We start from the raw sequence: 17034 nt of genomic DNA, 5'->3' as shown, positions 1-17034 counted from the left end.
CACTGTCATGGCAAGGGACACTCCCGCTAGATACACACGCCAACAAGTCTGCAGAATCAATCCGAAAGACACTTGCCACTGTTTATTCTCTGGCTCAGAAACCCCTAAACGGCGTAGCAGAGCACAGACTCTAGGGCTCAGTGAATGAACTCAAGACTCTACCCCTGCTCAGAATCCCACAAAAGGTACTCACTGTGTGCTGGCACATGCTGTCCTTTGCAGGAAACACAGAGATGTCTCTCTCTTTCTTCCCACCTGTAGTGGTCAGAGCTCCACCTCTGCAGCCAGACTGCTCGCGGGAATCTGGCCTCTAATGCCAGTCTTAGGCAGGTTGGTAGGCAGGCACTCAACCACTGAGCCGCATCTCCAGCCAGCCCTGCTGGAGCTCTCTGAGTCTCTGTTTGTTTCATTTATAAATCAGGAAAAATAAATTTAACTTACCCTATAGGATTATTGGTAATGGTTCAGACAGAATTATTTCACATGACTAATTCTTGTTTTATTTAGGGAAGACCTTATTATTTCTGTAACCAAACCCACGTAGTTAAGACCTTGCATAAAGTGGCGTTACCACTGTACAAATAGAAAACAATGTTTAATGTTTCTAGACCAGCATGGCTGCTAATTTCTGTAGAATGCTAACTTCACATCGTAGACCCCAGCTCTTTGAGGCCCCTTTCCTCGTCTTTTCTGCCTAACATTTGTTGTTAATCATGGTCATATTTGTAATTGACTAGGGATGTAGTTTAGTAGCAGCACAGTTGGCTAGCAGGCAAGGGGCACTGGGGACTGACACTCAGTGCCACTACAAAACAGCAAATATATGTGAATGTGTATATATAATGAATGTATAATGATTCATATCCACCTGCTGGCTCTTCCTTTCCCTACCACTTTTCAACTGGCTCTAAGTTCTTTGGGTAAACAAGTTTGGTTTTATTCACTTTGGTGATTCCTCCACAGGAGTTCACAAGTGTTTGTTGAAACATATAAAATTTGGTATAATTATTTCATTGCCTCTGCCTTAAAAGGAAAAATTAAGAAAAGAAAAAAAAAAAAAAAAGCTAGGAAATCCAGTGACCTCACCAAGATCACATCAAGTAAGCTAGAACCATGAAAACAACTGTTTTTCTTTCTTTCTTTTTCTTTCCAAAAGCTCTTTATGTTTGTTTTTTGAGACAGAGTCTCACTATGTAGCTCTGGCTGTCCTCGAACTGATTATATAAACCAGGCTGGCCTCAGACTCACAGAGATCCACCTGCCTCTGCCTCCCAAGTGTTGAGATTAAAGGTGTGTGCCACTATGCCCAGCTAACTTGGTATTCTTAACCAGATCCAATAACCCATCAGCACCAGGAGCCAAACATTCCAAATTACCCACTATGGAGGCAGTCACTACAGAGATTGGTAGTCTAAACTTAAAAAAAAAAAAATGACAGAATTATCTCTAAAAGGAATTCTGCATCATTGGTCCAGTATCATCAACTCTTGCCTATATCAAATGGCCCAGCATAGGTACTTCCTCTGCTCATCATGCAAAGCACCCAAATACTCCCCAGGCCTGACAACTCAGCTGCTTCTCTCTCATCAACAGGTAGGACAAGCAACAGCAGCAATGAGATGATGAGTGAGAAAAGACCAACACACAACCATTCCGGAGTAACAGTGAAAGTAAAAAGTTGCTGGGCAAGGAAGAGGACCAGGCACCATGCAAACACCAGGAGGCACCCGTGTTTCATGTGGAGTGTCTGTGTGAAGGGAAGCAATTCTCTGACAGTTCTGTTTTGTTCGTCTTACTACAATTAGAAAGGTATGGATGTCCTAATTTCTCACATTCCTATGACCAATTGCCAACCAAGAACATCCTTTTCCCAAGAGTCTAGAATTAAGCTGACGCCAGACGTGCCCGTGGCGATGCAGATGCTCGGAGTCTCACTGATGTTGATGATAGCAGGGATGGGGCAGCAACCACAAGCTCTCAAAGTGTGAAAAGATTACATGCCACAGAGGAGGTGGTGACTGGAAATAGCCAACAAACTACAGACTCAATCAATAAGCCCAAGGGCCACTTAGGAAGTAGGGACATGGAAACAAAAGGTTCCTATGGTAACCACTGGCTGGTTACAATCCACTGGTATTGTTCTTTCTTATTTTATTTTACATGTCTGAGCATTTTGTCTGCATATATGTATGTGCACCATGTGCTTGCATGGTGCCCTGGAAGGCCAGAGGAGGGTACTGGATCTCCCCGAACTGGAGTTACAAGTGGTTGTGAGCCAACAAGAATTGAATCTGGGTATTCTGCAAGAGCACTAACTGCTCTTAATTGCTGAGTCATCCTTCCAGACCATCATTAAAAAACCAAAAATGAGTAAGGAGCAGGTATTTCTCCAAGTCTAGCTGTAGTGGATAGCCATCCCAGCATTGGCCTGGAAGTTCCAACCCCCATTGAGGCTTCAGTAATGATCACGCCCACAAGGCGGGGCAGAGGAGGGAGCGGAAGACCGAGGATCAAGAGGAGGTCGCTCTCTTGGTTCGGGGACGCTGGACGCAGGAGGCAGACCGAGCAGAGTTCTCCAGAGAACACCGCCGGACTGTGCTATACCTTTGCCAGACCCTGCAACCTACCCCTTCATTTGTAAGTTACCCTACAAAATAAACCTCCCTTTTAACTACGTGGAGTGGCCTTAATAATTTCACCAATATCTAGCTCATAGTTTTTTGTCTCTTGTTTCTAGAATAAAGCAGGTTTGGTATCGGGCACACCTACACCCTCAGAGAAGAAAAAGATGAGGAACGTTCAGATACAAATATAGATGCAGGTACAGATGTATCAAAACAAAGAGAAGATAAGCTTTATACTTGGAGAGAATATTTGCAAAGATGTACCTGATAAAGGACCATCACCCAAAATATACAGAGTTCTCAACTGTAGGTCTGAGGAGACAGCTCAGTCAGTAACATCCTTGCTCCACAAACACAAGGGCTTGTGTTTAGTACCCAGCACAACATATGAAAGCCAGAGGCTGGAATGCTCCCATAACCACTCTGTAGAGGCAGAGCCCAGATAGTTTCCCGCTGAAAGACTACATTTCCCAGCTTCCCTGTGGACTACATAAGCCATTTCCACCCCATAAGGGGCCGCACCCCATATTTCTCTGTATACATTTTGGCCATCAGCACACATGGGTGACAAAGTTACCCCCTTGCTGTGAATAAATATGGTCAAGCCTAAGGTCAAATCAAGCCTCTCTTTCTTCCCCTTTCCATCCCTCTACAGCTACCTCTTGATAATTTAACATATGGTGCAGTACATTGTAAAGGGCTCAGGATCTTAGAGTCAGCACCTACATCCAAAATGTCTCAGAGAGGCAAATAATGATCGCTCTGCCTTCAACATCTCCCAAACTGACTTACGAGGATGCTGTGAACAGGAGAACTTTGTACCTAAGTCTACTATCCGGCAAGCACCTGTGTGCTAATTCAGCTGGTCATACCATTTACCCTGGCATTTAATTCTTAGCAAAAGCTAATTCCAGCATCTACACCCTAAGCACTCATGTTCCCTCATTAAAAGAAGCTGCCAGATACTCTGTTATCAAACTCACAACTTTGGAAAGTTATTCAGAATATTCTGGCAGAGTCTTTGACAGTGGTTTTATAGCTGTAGAGTCAACAAATGATTCTAGTGAATGATATTCCAAGCCTTTAGATTCTTCAGGAGGAGATAATTTAGATGAGTGGATTCGCTCCAACCTGGGCTCATCTGTGGTGCTTTGAGACTATAATCCAGTCTCTACACAGAGAACTCCACAGCCAGTGCCTGCAACCTGAAGCCTACAGGGCACACACAGGCTTTGACAGTGAAGCCTGTGGATGTTTTCTAAGAAATTCCCAAAGCCAGTATCTACTATAGCTCATTTAATTTGGTTATCTGGCTTTATAAATTATACCTCTAAATAACCAATCTATTTTTAAATAGAATTGTGTTAAGAAATATGCTTACTGCGGTCAGTGTGTGGTGACCTGGAGAAGGAGCAAAGAGCTGGCTTTAGCCTTCATGGCTAATTCAGTCTATGATGTAAATTATTTCTTACAGATTTGACATGACTGACTGCTTTCATCTTTCATCTGCTGGTTGAGTGTATGGAATGAGAAGGTAGAGTTTTTAACTGTTCTGTTAATAGGGTTAGTTTTAGAAAACTTTGTAAAGTGAATCATTTACTGACCCAGCAGTCACTACTTGGGTGGTAACTTAGGATGCTTTCTACAAGAGTGGTTCTCAACTGTAGGTCCCGACCCCTTTGGGGGTCACATATAAGATATCCTGCATATCAGATAGTCACATTATGATTCAGAACAATAACAGACTTACAGTTATGAAGGAGCAACAAAAAAAAATATTAATGGTCGCTGGTCACCACAACATGAGGAATGTACTAAAGGGTCATAGCATTAGGAAGGTTGAGAACGACTGTTCTAAAGAAGTGCCTGCTGAGGATAGAGCAAGGCAGTCATTGTCTCTGAAAGTATGTTTAAATTGGAAATTAAAAATCATTTCTTTGGGGGAAATACAAATTACAATTAAATTATCTCTAGGTCTCACAATCTGATGTTAACAAAGATATGTATCATCATGGTTTCAGATACTAGCTAGGGCCACTTAAGGTAACAGTCCCAATTCTTAAAAATTTTACCTTTATCAAATTGTTTCTAACCAAAACTTGTTTTACTTAAGATACTATTTTTGTTCATTAAATAATGGCTGGTATTGTTAATACTGAAAACAAATATACCAAGTTTATAATATGTATAAAAAAAAAAAGCAAGGAATATCTCTTAGACACATTCTGTTCAGATTCATTCCTTGGATGCCGACTTTAACTGACTTCTTTTTTGTTTGGTTGTTTTTTGTTTTTGTTTTTTTTTTCTTTTTTCGAGACAGGGTTTCTCTGTGTAGCTTTGCGCCTTTCCTGGATTCTCGCTCTGTAGCCCAGGCTGGCCTCAAACTCACAGAGATCCGCCTGGCTCTGCCTCCTGAGTGCTGGGATTAAAGGCGTGCTCCACCACCTCCTGGCTAACTGACTTCTTATACACATCTTCCAAGTGCTTGTTGCTTAGGCAGAAGTCAGACATGACAAACAGCTGATTACAGTCGCCTTGTCCTTCGGTAGAGCTCTGGTGCATGGCCCGGCCAGTTATACAAATGCCTTTTAACTCCTGATGCAAAAGTTTTCCTCAGGTAACTTTGTCTCTTAATGTTCTCCCACAAAGTTGCACAGTTACTACCTCCCGGCTTACGTTCTGGATCTTTGCCAACTGTTAAAGTTTTCTCATGGCCCCTTGGATGGACACTCTAACTGCTCTTCCCCTCGATGCCCTTCCATCAGCCTTACTTAGAGATCGACACCCCCAAATCCGTAAAAGCAGTTTAGGTGACCTCTAAAAGGGGGCTAATAGGCCATGGGCCACCCAACTCATTTCTCTTCTTGCCACTCTGGACATTGTTTGGGGAACTCAGAACTAAAGCGGCTGGACTGGAGCCTCCCTTCATCAATGAGCCCCCCAGTCTCACCAGCTCAGATCAGCTTAGGAGCCTTCAGGACCAGCTGACTCCATGCCTGCTGCAGTACTCTTAAGATTAAAAAGGACTAGATCTGACCACTGAGGTGCCATCTGTGCCATCTCCACAAAAGATGTTGCTTCCACACCAACAAATCCTAACTGGTCTGAGATGAGCAGAGAGCTGGGAACCAGAAAAAAAATCAACCACAAACTCCCTCCTATGTAAGGGCTCCTGGTCCCCTCCCACCCTGGCTCCTCCCCTGATCACTTCTTTCCCTCCTATTAACCCCATACTTATGTTTTTACACTGTCTCTAAAATGTTTTACTTATGGGACCTCATCCTCTACCCAAACAAAATGTCCTACATAAGCTCTCACAATAGCTCTCTCCCTACAACAGCTCCATTTGTTCTGGTACGTCTGCAAAAAGACCTTTTAAATGCTGTGGAGAAACTCTGGGTAAAAGGGCCCTTCATCCTTTCACCCCAAGCCAGATACTATTTGTTACATGACTCTTCTACTTCCTCCTGTTCCCTTCCTTTGATGCTCCTTCTTGCTGGCTCCTTTTGGTGACAATGGGGCTCGTCACTGTCACCCTGAATCAACTCTCTGCCCACTTTCTCTCACTGACCCACCTCTACTCCTCCCTATCCCTTAGCCTTTCCAGAAAAATCTCTCAGTTTTACTCTGTAACCAAACCATCTGTTTCCAGCCCTCTAGTAATTATTTCCTGCATCTCTACGGGAATGCAGGTCAACAACAGCATGATGCAGTGCAGTGGATGGACCCAGAACTACCCCTCCAACAAAGACCCTCCTCAGCAGAACACAACTGTAGTATCCCTACCCTGTATTTTGTTTATATCCTCTCAGAGCCAGGAATGCTAGTTTTCTGCTGAAGAAATGCACTTCCCAGCTCCCCTTATGGACTACTGAAGTCTTTCTGCCCGCATCCCATCTTCCCCTGAGGGCATTTTGGCCATCTTCACATAGGGATGACAAAGACACCCACTTGCCCTAAGTAAACATGGTCCCACCTAAGGTAAGACCAAGCCTCCTTTTTTGCCTTCTGTCTCTGTCCAGCAGAATAATCTTTTAGATAATCTAACAGACAGAAGGATCCCTGGGACTCTGGCCAGCCACCCTAGCCAGATCAGTGAGCTCCAGTGAAAGATCCTGTCTCAAAAATTAAGGTGGAAGAGACAAGGGAGACTGCTCAGTGGTTGCTCTTTCAGGGGACCTAGGTTCTATTCCCAACACCCACATGGTGGCTCACAATCATTTGCAAGTCCAGTCCTAAGGCCTCAGACATACAGATAAAATATCCATACACATAAAATCAATAAATAAATTTTAAGCCATCACTGACATTTGTTTAAGAAAATAAATCAGATAGAGAACAATTAAGGAAGACACCCAGCATCCACCTCTGGCCTCTGCACAAGTGTACACACACACACACACACACACACACACACACACACACACTCAATTACCAACATGGATTAAAAATGGACAAAATATCTGAAGAGACATCTATCAAAAAAAAAAAAAAAAAAACCAAGCTGATGCCAGATGTACATATAAAAAAAATGTTCAATATCATAGGCTTTGGGAAATGGCAACCCAGCTATAAAACACTGCTCCCACCTTCAGGGATGTTCAAACCTATAAGTCCCTGCACCTGGTGCTGATGTAAACAGAGCAGCAGAGAACTGCATTCTGGGGGAAAACACAGTACATTCTTTACAAAACTAAGCATAGTCTTACCATAAGATCCGCATTTACACGCCTTGGTATTTATCCAAACCAGATGAAAGCCTGTCAAAAAACAAAAACAAACAAAAAAAACTGCACATAAATCCCTTACAGCAGCTTTGATCTTAAACTTGGAAACAACTAAAATGTCTTTCAAGAAGTGAATAGATAAACTGTGACATTCCAGTGAAATGTTACACACACATGCAAGTACACAGGCACACATACACACTCACACAAACACATCTACCAATCTATAAAAAAAAAAAAAAGCATGTATATTACTGAAAGAAGACAATATGAAAACGACTACACACTTCAGTTCCATCTCTATGAGTCTGGGAAAGGCAAAACTACGGGGAGAGTTGGAACAAACCAAAAAACAAACCAGTGGTTGCCAAGGATTTCAAGGGAGCGATGGGCAAATGATTAGAGCGCCGGAGATGTCAGGAGCGTCACACTGTTCTGTACACTACCACAGTGGTACACAAGTCATTATACACGTGTCTGTTCATAGAGTGCACACCACCAAGAGGAAGCCAGAAGTGAACAGGAGACCTTAGGTGATGAGGCAGTAACAGGGGCTTCCCAAACGTAACAAACGCGCCATGCTGGTACAGGACGTTGTGAGTGGTGGAGAAGGAGGCACACGGAGATTCCGTACCTTCTGCTCTACTCTCCCACGGACCTAGAAACTGCTCTACAAATGTCCAGTTTTTAACTCTGTATGGTTGCATATATGGCTATATTCTAGCTCAGGTTATAAATCATTTGTTCTTCCCCACATTGCCTTGTAGAAAGTTGGTAGGACCGTCATACTAGGCAAGAAGAAAAATGAAATATTTAAAAATATGCTGTGTGTTTAATAAACGTACAATCAAAAATATCTATTAAACGTGCCATAAGCTACCATTCGTCTAGGTTCTGTGTTGCTAGAGATGATGTCTAACGGATTTATATTTCAGTTCAGTTTTCAAAACCACCTACCATTGTCAAAAATCTTTATTCATATCTGCTGAGGGGTTACCAAAGGCGTAGAGAGAAGGATCCCAAGTACGACAGAAAAGCAAAACAGTCTATTGGGAAGGGGAAACTTTTCAGTAATGCCCTTCATCAAGCATCAAGCAAAATGTGCTAACCACACGGCAGTGTACGGCAATGAACCCGAACTGCGACATTTCCTAGAAATAAGACCCAGAAGTAACAGTTGCTGCCTTGTAATTTATGGCAGGATCCTGATAAAGGTCTCAGAAGGCCACAGGGATATAATATGCCTCCTTGAAGAATGCCCATGCCTAGCTTGGGAGACAGATGCACAGAACATGACCTGCTGTGTAGATACACACAGCTATCCCATAAACGGCCTGTCGGAAGACAGGTTCGACCTCAAGACAGCTGACAGTCCTGTCCACTCAAGGAGAGGCTGCTCCGCCCTCCATACTTGCTGAAGTAAAGCCCAAAGCCCTCTTAACCCTCTCAGGGGTTTTAGCAGAAATGCTTCCTCATCCCAGACTTTCTCTTTTTTTTTTCCCCTCCCTACTGACACTCAGGGAACCTCTGTAGTGGGTAGCCATCCCAGCATTGGCCTGGAAGTTCCAACCCCCATTGAGGCTTCGGTAATGATCACGCCCACAAGGCGGGACAGAGGAGGGAGCGGAAGACCGAGGATCGAGAGGAGGTCTCTCTCTTGGTTCTGGGACGCTGGACGCTGGAGGTAGACCGAGCAGAGTTCTCCAGAGAACACCGCTGAACTGCGCTATACCTTTGCCAGACCCTGCAACCTACCCCTTCATTTGTAAGTTACCCCACAAAATAAACCTCCCTTTTAACTACGTGGAGTGGCCTTAATAATTTCACCAATAAACCTCTATGATTTTCTTAGACGTACATTAAAGAGGCTTTCTCTTGTTCCAGTGAGGGTGGACAGGCCAGCAAGGACATAGCTGAGGCAGTGGCCCCACCCACACAACCTGAAGTCATTACCCTCCACCACCATTCAGCAAGGATGCTAGCACAAATACAGGAAAGCACCGAGGTGCAGCTCTGCATCTTCCAGCTGGAGCTTAGCAGTCAGTCCCACTGAAAAAACGTGAACAATACTAAGAAAACCAGTTTCTTTCTTGTCTTCCTTCTACAATAGAAGCCAATTGTCAGCATTAAGATGTTTCATGCCTCCACGTCTGCATTTACCCATGACTAATGATTCATCATGAACAGAGTTCTGAAAGTCCACCAAATGCCATGCTGTGTTCTGGACAGGCAGTCCTTGCCATGTGTGCAGTTGAATTTTCATGAAGAAGTCAATGAAACCCAGGTATTTCAGGCAATGCCAGAGACTGAAGGAGAGGGAGGCTAAGGATGGCCTGGCATGACCAAGACAACCCAGAAAGAAAGAGACTTAGCCTGGGGAGAACAGAAAAAAAAAAAAAAAAAAAAAATCAGATAGGCTGGAAGTAAACATAAAAAAAAAAAGAAGAAGAAGAAGAAGAATTCGGGGCAAAGTTCTGTACCCAAAGGCCTTACGGATTCTAAATTTGGTCTTTCTGACTGATGGCCATAGGAAATTAAAGGCTTGAAAAAATGTGGTTTATTATTGTTGTTGTTTTGTTTGTAAAGAAAAAACTTCACTTCTCAGAATGAGGACCAGTCGGATGATTTTAGAAGCCCAATGATGCTCCTGGCAGGAAACCTGCAAATATGGAACACGTCCATCCCACAGAAAGCAGTTCTGAAGTTGTGCCAATCAACAGACCTACATTCCAATGCATCTCCAGTTCAGAATCTGGGGCTCCAGGCAAGTTTCTTGACGTCTCTCTGACCTCTGGTTTCCTCATTTTAGAATGGAGAGAATTCAGTTATCAGATGAAATGAGGCAACTCATGTAAACTGTCTAATTTATTCTGTGTACGTGCAGAGGTACACATGGACACAGGTGAATATGGAGGCCACAGGACAGCCTTGGGTGTCATTACCCAGGTGCTACCCATCTTTTTATGAGCCAAATCTCTCAGTAAACTGAAACTCACCAAGTAGGCTAGGCTGGCTGGCTTCAGGGATCCTCCTGTCTCTGTATCCCCAAGGCACATTGCCACCATGCCTGGCTTTTTTAACATGGGTTCTGGGGATCAAATGTCCTTGTACCTGCAAAGCAAGCACTATACCAGGTAAGGCACGTGTGTCCCCAGCCCCAAATGTCATCACTGATATATTCAATAATGTATTCAGTAAATGGTAATGGTTATAAATCACATAAAAAGAAAGCAAGAAAAATATTCAATTATTTACCAGTGGGGACAAAAACTGAATTGGAAGGAAACAAAAGTTTGAGGAGTTCATCTACCCTGTTCTTCTACTGCTATATTTTGGCCCTAGTAGTCAGCTTAGTCTGTAAAAAGGAAGAGGCATGTTCGATGCCCGACTTGGTTGCAAAGAGCAGGATAGTCCTTGGCGTCTTGCCTTCTCATAAACACTTTACTACTGAGAAGGAAATCACCTTCTTCAGTGTAGACCTATAAAATAACTGACTATGCACTTGCATTAATCCATCCCATATGTTGCTAGAGTTTGAAATCCAGGTTGGCAAAGAGGCTCAGTAACATGGTTCCCATGAACGTCTTTTACTAGACACCGTTACAAATGCTTTTAAGGTCTTGTAAAACCGGAAAAAGGAAAAGTTTCGGTATGCCATGAACTAGAGGCTTTATTTTCCACCGCAATGAGTTCTCCCAAGTCTATGAGAAAGATTCCATGGCTTTACTATAGAAACCAAGTAAGAGATAAAATAATCTGTACGTGGGCTGGGGATGGAGCTCAGTTGGTAAAGTGTTTGCCAAGTTTTCACCAAGGCCTGGGTTGGATCCCCAGGACAGCATAAAATTAGGTGTCCTGAAACACACCTCTGTCTGCAGCATTCAGGAGATGGAGGCAAAAGGGATGGGAGCCACGGAGCTGTTCAGGCATCCTTGGCTACACAGTGAGGTGGAAGCCAGCCTGGGCTACATGAGACCTGATCTATAAATAAATACAAGATGCGTGTAATTAATCATTGTTTTCATTTATTTATGAACTTCAAATCAAACATCCTTTGTGCATCTGCTAGTTAGTTATAAAGCATCAGGCAGGGGGAAAAAATCATTGTCCTCGAAGGGTTTGCAATTTAGAGGGAGAACAAGATGAACAGCTCTCATGACAGACTGGGAGAAATGTCACCAAAATACAACGTGCCATGAGGATAAGACGAATACCAACTAGGAATTCTTGAAAGGCTCCCATGAGGGAGTTATGGATTGGAACAACAATAATGAGAGGCAGCACAGGAATGTGCTACAGGCATGTTGTGTGACCTAAGTAACCAATGCTCAAGAATGTGTGTTGTATCTTGGGATGAAAGCTGTTTGTCGCAAGGCCCAGTAGATAACGTAGATACAATAGAGACTATGTCAAGAACTCTGAATGTCAAATTTAAGTTTTTAACCTTTGTCAATTACATTAACACTAAATAGCACGTGGTATACTCAGAAAGCTGCCAAGAGGCAAAGAAAGGACAAACAATGTCCTAGAGAGAACTTCTCAAACGGTGCTCTAGGCACCCACACAGCTGCCATCTGGACTTCTTCATGAGGCTTTCTGTGTTCTTGCTTTGGAAGTAGACGAGTTCTTTCTTGTCTGACTGCATCCTTTTTAGTAACCAACTTTTACACTTTCTCCTTCCTTTCCCAGGACACTAAAAAATTAGGCAGATAAGTAGGTTCTGGAGAAATCCAAAGAGCTTTTGGCAGAAGAAGGAAGAGGAAATGTTATGCAAATCCATCAGCCTCAGACAGGCAGCCTCCAGTGAGGTCAGCCTGGTTCCTTCCATCTAGCTGCATCCTCTGAGTTTTCTGATTTCTTGTCACTCACTCCTTCGTTCCTGTAGCTTTTGAACACCATCGTGTGTCTCCTGCATGACCTAGAAGGCAGCCTGACTTTCCCTTGGTTCAATCTCAGATTATCTCGCTGTCTCTCAGGCCATCAATTTCCTCCAAGGACCCTACCTCCTACACACACAGCCAGTGTGTGCAACTGGAGACTTTTTTTCAATGCATTCCATTTGAACATTTTCTTCATTTCGTATTCTAATACTAGCTGCCTGGACAACGCCAGTTAGTTCACTCCAACTTAGTCCGCATGTTTCATCTAACTAGCAGCTCCAGTGGAAAACCTTTCTCCCCCTCCAAGCCATTTACCTGGGGTCCAGAGCATCCTTCCTCCTGTGAACTTTAGGTAAACCCTTCTCTTACACAAGAGACATTCACTTGGCTTTAAAGTGTGTTGTACATTAAGTAACAACCATGCGTTTCCTTAAGGGAAGGGATACATTTGGATAGACGTGGAAGAGCAGAAAGGCAACAGAGTCACACTCCAGCTGTGTTCAAACTTGCCCATTTGTCCACCACAGCTCTCCAAGACCACCAGCTTGCTAGCCTTTGCCTCACCGCATTTACCACAGCAGTCTCTTGGGAAGAGACCCAGTGTATGGGAATGCTGACAGCCAACTAACTATGCCTGACTCAACAGGCAGGGTTACAGCACCACCAAATTAAAGTATGCCTCAGACTCATGTGGAGGGGCAGCCGATTCACTGGGGGATGGGAGGTGGGGTAAGAAAATGGTTAATCATGGAAAGTCCCAGAGGAAGTCGTAACCATTCGAGAGTCCTGCTATTGTTTACTCTGGCTGTAAGATAGACCCAGGGCCCCTGTGGCAAGGCTCCTCTTCACCCTCCCTTATCCCAACATAAGCCTCACCCCAGGCCACCTGAGTCTCAATAAGCCCTCTGGCTGGGACAAGCCAACGTGGACATTTGTGAATGGGAATTCTAGCAACGCCAGACAACGACCCCTCTTGGGCCACCAGCCGCTGCCTAGCCCAGCCTTCTTCCATCCGCAGGTCCTTATTGTGCCTTTTGCCCCGTGTGGTCGCAGCCCCTAAACGGTAATCCGAGTCGGGCAGACAGATGAGAGGGGAGGAACAGACACACATTTCCCGAGGACCCAAATTAACCTGCTGCTCCTCGCAAAGTCCCACCCCCCATCCCTTTTCCTCATGGTGGGGTTAGGGGCGCTGACTGAGCAGGCAAAGGGAGCGTGATCGAAGCTTGTGCCCCGCTGCACACAAAGCCCTTCACCTTCTGCTCGCCTTGGAAGCTCCTCCCTGGGTTTGGTCTCCTAGGGTCTCTGATGCCCCCTTCGGTGGTCCGTGGGACGGTCCGACTCGCTCTAGCAGCGCAGTCTCAGCTTCTTCCTCCCCGCCCCTCATCCCTGAGCCCAAAGGGAGCTCTGCTCTGCTTCAGGGACGCGAGGGCTCCCCACGCGTCCACGGTTCCTGAGCCCACGGGATGGCAGACCACGACCTGATGTGTGGGACACAGCTTCGCGCGGCAGCTCAGCCACAGCATACACCCCAACCCCAAGGTGGTCAGTTCCAGTGCCCAGCTCCCCATCCCCGAAGGGGCGCGCCCAGCCTAGCGGCGCTCCTACCTGCGATGCGCCGGGCGGCTCCGAGCGCAATGCCGGAGCCTGGCGCCCGCGCGTCTGCCGGGTGCAGCGGCGGTGCGGCCGCGGGCTGGCACTCGGGCTAGCTGCCCGCTGCCTCCTCGCTGGGGCTTCCTGTGGGGCTGGACAAAGGACATTTCCTGGGAGGAGCGGGAGAATGTTCCCAGCATGCCTCGATTTGTAGTTCACGGGGACTTCCTGCCACCGGAGCAGCAGCAGGGGCCCCTACTCAGACCCCAGGACTGGAGGAGGCGTGCTCTCTGCGTCCCTGGACACTGCTGGGCGGGAATGGTGCGTGGCTGATGGCTGACCCACCGGGCACCAGTGGCAGAGCCGCGGTCCTGCAGATGTGTGCTGCATGCACCGGCTCACTGTCCTGTGAGCGCGGTGCGAGCGGCCTTTTCTTTAGAAATTAAGTTTGTGATGGGTTCTCTTTAAGTAGACTCCCCCCCCCCTCTAGTAGATGGTCTTCCATGAGGGGAGATTGAGATGGGGACACACTCTGACACCCAGCGTGGCCTGGAACTCACCTGGACCACTCACGGTGATTCTCATTCCTCAGCTTCAGGCGTGTACCAAACCGAGTTTGTTGTTTTGATTGTCTCTCTAGTGTGTCAAGGCTCTGCCATAAAGCCTCCCTACATGCTAGGCAAGTACTCTAGTCGATCTACCAACTTTTCCCCCTCCCCTCTCTAACCCAGAGGTTCTCAACCTGTGAGTCTGATCCCTTCGGAGGTCGAACGACCTTTTCACGGGGGTCACCTAAGACCATCGGAAAACAGAGCAAAGCTACAGTTATGTGGTACAAACGAAAATAATTTCGTTGTTGGGGGTCGCTACAACATGAAACTGTATTTAAGGGTCACAACATTAAGAAGGTTGAGAACCACTGTGCTACCCAGTCAGGATTCAGCCGGGGCACGTTAAAGAAAAGAACTGGACTGCTTTCCTAAAGTCTGGATCCTTAAAGTCTTGGCATCTTGTCCCTAAAACCATAAGGAGCTGATCATTCCCAGATCCTAGCCCGGTGACATCCCTTTCCTCCACTGTTGGCCTCCGCCCAGGCTTCTTTTCAAGAAAATTAATTGAATTGAGAGATACAAAATAAACTTCATGAATTAGATATGTGAAACCCTGAATTAGGAACATTCTGGACTTTCTGTCTTACCCTCACTCAACGTTAGAATTCAGCTTTCTCAGTCCAGTGACACATCCCATGGAATGTGTGTTTGGGCAGGGAAGGACAGTGGTGGCCAGAAAGGGACTCCACTTCCAGCCTGGCAAGGTCTATGAGTCTTCCCTGTGTTCCCATAGATTTGTGGGGCTCGGAACCCTGCGGGAAAGTAGAGGTAGGGCAACATAAAACTGAGTGGGGAAAAGCTGCACTTTCCAAAGGATGGTATGAAGGGGATGGTGAATCAGTCCAGGAAAGGACAAGTCCTAAGGGTTCTCCTTAGACAACTTGAAAACTAATCTGTCAGTAGCACCACCCAGGAGGCTGGGGCAGGAGCGTGCGGAGTTCAAAGCCAATGTGGGCTACCTAGCAAGACCCTGTCCATAGGTAATACGCACATACACACACAATCATTCCATTTGTCATCTCACATTTCAAACCTGCATAAGTAGGGACATTTGAGTGAGGGCTTTAGTCTGGGTAAAGAACTGTTCTCTTCTAAGAACACTGTAATCCTTCCTCTAGAGCCCTTTAGTCACAGGGATAGGATGGCTGGTTCAGTTTGAGGGGTAGAGCTGCTGACAAACCAATAGGTTGTTTACTTCCCAGGAGTCCTGGTGGATCTGTTGACTATCCATCTAAATTAGTTGCACAAAATGCTGCCCCTTCACATTTGTACCCTTGGACCGTTCCAGTGGGGGAAAAAAAGCTTCCCACTCTCCTCCCCCTAAGGAAGAGCTCATAGTCATTCATCACATCACGGAGGTAGCCTTGCAGTGCTCAGCCTGAGAAAGTGGTAGGCTTGCCAGCGGCACTGAACACTGGCTACTCTCCCCTTACCAAAGCTATTTGTTCCCCTTGCTCTGACAGCGCTCTCTCCTACTTTTCTCACTTTTGTTGATGATGCTGAAACTTGACTCATTACCTCCACCACACCATATCACACCTGCCCCTTCTCTGTTTGTTTCCAATGTAGCTAGTTCATTGTTTTAGGAAAGTTTCTTTTTCAACATACTTATGCCTTTATAGCTTTCAACAGTGACCTCTCTGTTGTAACTAAGTCCTGTGAAACCTGCAGTGGTCATTGTATGTAAGGTGTGGTGTGTGTGTGTGTGTGTGTGTGTGTGTGTGTGTGTGTGTGGTGTGTGTGTGTGTGTGTGTGTGTGTGTGTGTGTGTGTTCTGAGAGGGGAGGGGAAGGACACTAGCCGTAAAACTGGATCTTTGCTTCCAGACTAACAAGGGTCTGTGAGGCCTTCTGTAGGTTACTCACTGAGTAATTAAAAGTATGCATTATCTTCAAGAGCCCACACCCCAGTTGACATGATACAGGTCACACAATCACTACGTAGCATCCAAGTCCAGTGGTACAAGAAGTTCAAGAAGTTCCATATAGGAATTTGTGTTCCTAGAAGATTCTGGTCTTCCCATAGGTCCTTTTGTCTCTCTAAAGCAGTGGTTCTCAATCTTCCGAATGCTGTGACCCTTTAATACAGTTCCTCATGTAGTGGTGACCCCCAACCACAAAATTATTTTTGTTGCTACTTCATAACTGTAACTTTTGCTAGTGTTATGAATCGTAATGTAAATATCTGTGTTTTCTGACAGTCTTAGGCGACCCCTGTGAAAGGGTCATTTGACCCCCAGGTTGAGACCCGCTGCTCTTTGAGGTGGGAATAGTAATGAGAAGGAAGAAACAGACAAGGTGTGAACTTGGTTTCTGAAGGATGGTGACATCAACGGGATTGGGCTCAAAACTAAGTGTTGTTCACAGAGTTTTCCTTGTTTGACTTTCGACATGCCCAGATTGGGGATATTCAGATTTTGGCTGGGAAAAAAATGGCAGATGGTAAAGACAGAGGGAGAGAGGAAGGATGAGGGATTAGCATCCAACAAATACTCGTTGAGCTAACAAATTCCTGCAAAGTATCGTGATTGGTGATGTTGTCATTGAAATGGACAGAGTGCACATTCCCGCTGAGACTCACAGAGTCTGAGACCAGACAGA

At 45.4% G+C, this 17034-nt stretch overlaps 1 protein-coding gene across 5 annotated transcripts in view; it reads right to left on the bottom strand.

Moving 5' to 3' along the window:
* Positions 1 to 13966, bottom strand: part of Znf697 (zinc finger protein 697) — a 37708-nt gene extending 23742 nt beyond the window's left edge. For 3 of the 5 annotated variants that reach the window (XM_036190904.1, XM_036190907.1, XM_036190908.1), the window contains exon 1: positions 13840 to 13966. The gene's annotated coding sequence lies outside the window, so the exon portion shown is untranslated. Of the gene's footprint in view, positions 1 to 193; positions 398 to 7333; positions 7385 to 13839 lie in introns of all 5 variants that reach the window. The other 2 variants (XM_036190906.1, XM_036190905.1) reach the window with 2 other exon arrangements.
* Between the last annotated feature and the right edge of the window lie 3068 nt (positions 13967 to 17034).

This window comes from Onychomys torridus, chromosome 6, assembly GCF_903995425.1.
Source record: "Onychomys torridus chromosome 6, mOncTor1.1, whole genome shotgun sequence".
NCBI classification, from domain to species: Eukaryota; Metazoa; Chordata; class Mammalia; order Rodentia; family Cricetidae; genus Onychomys; species Onychomys torridus.
This window is presented reverse-complemented; position numbering and strand designations above follow the sequence as displayed.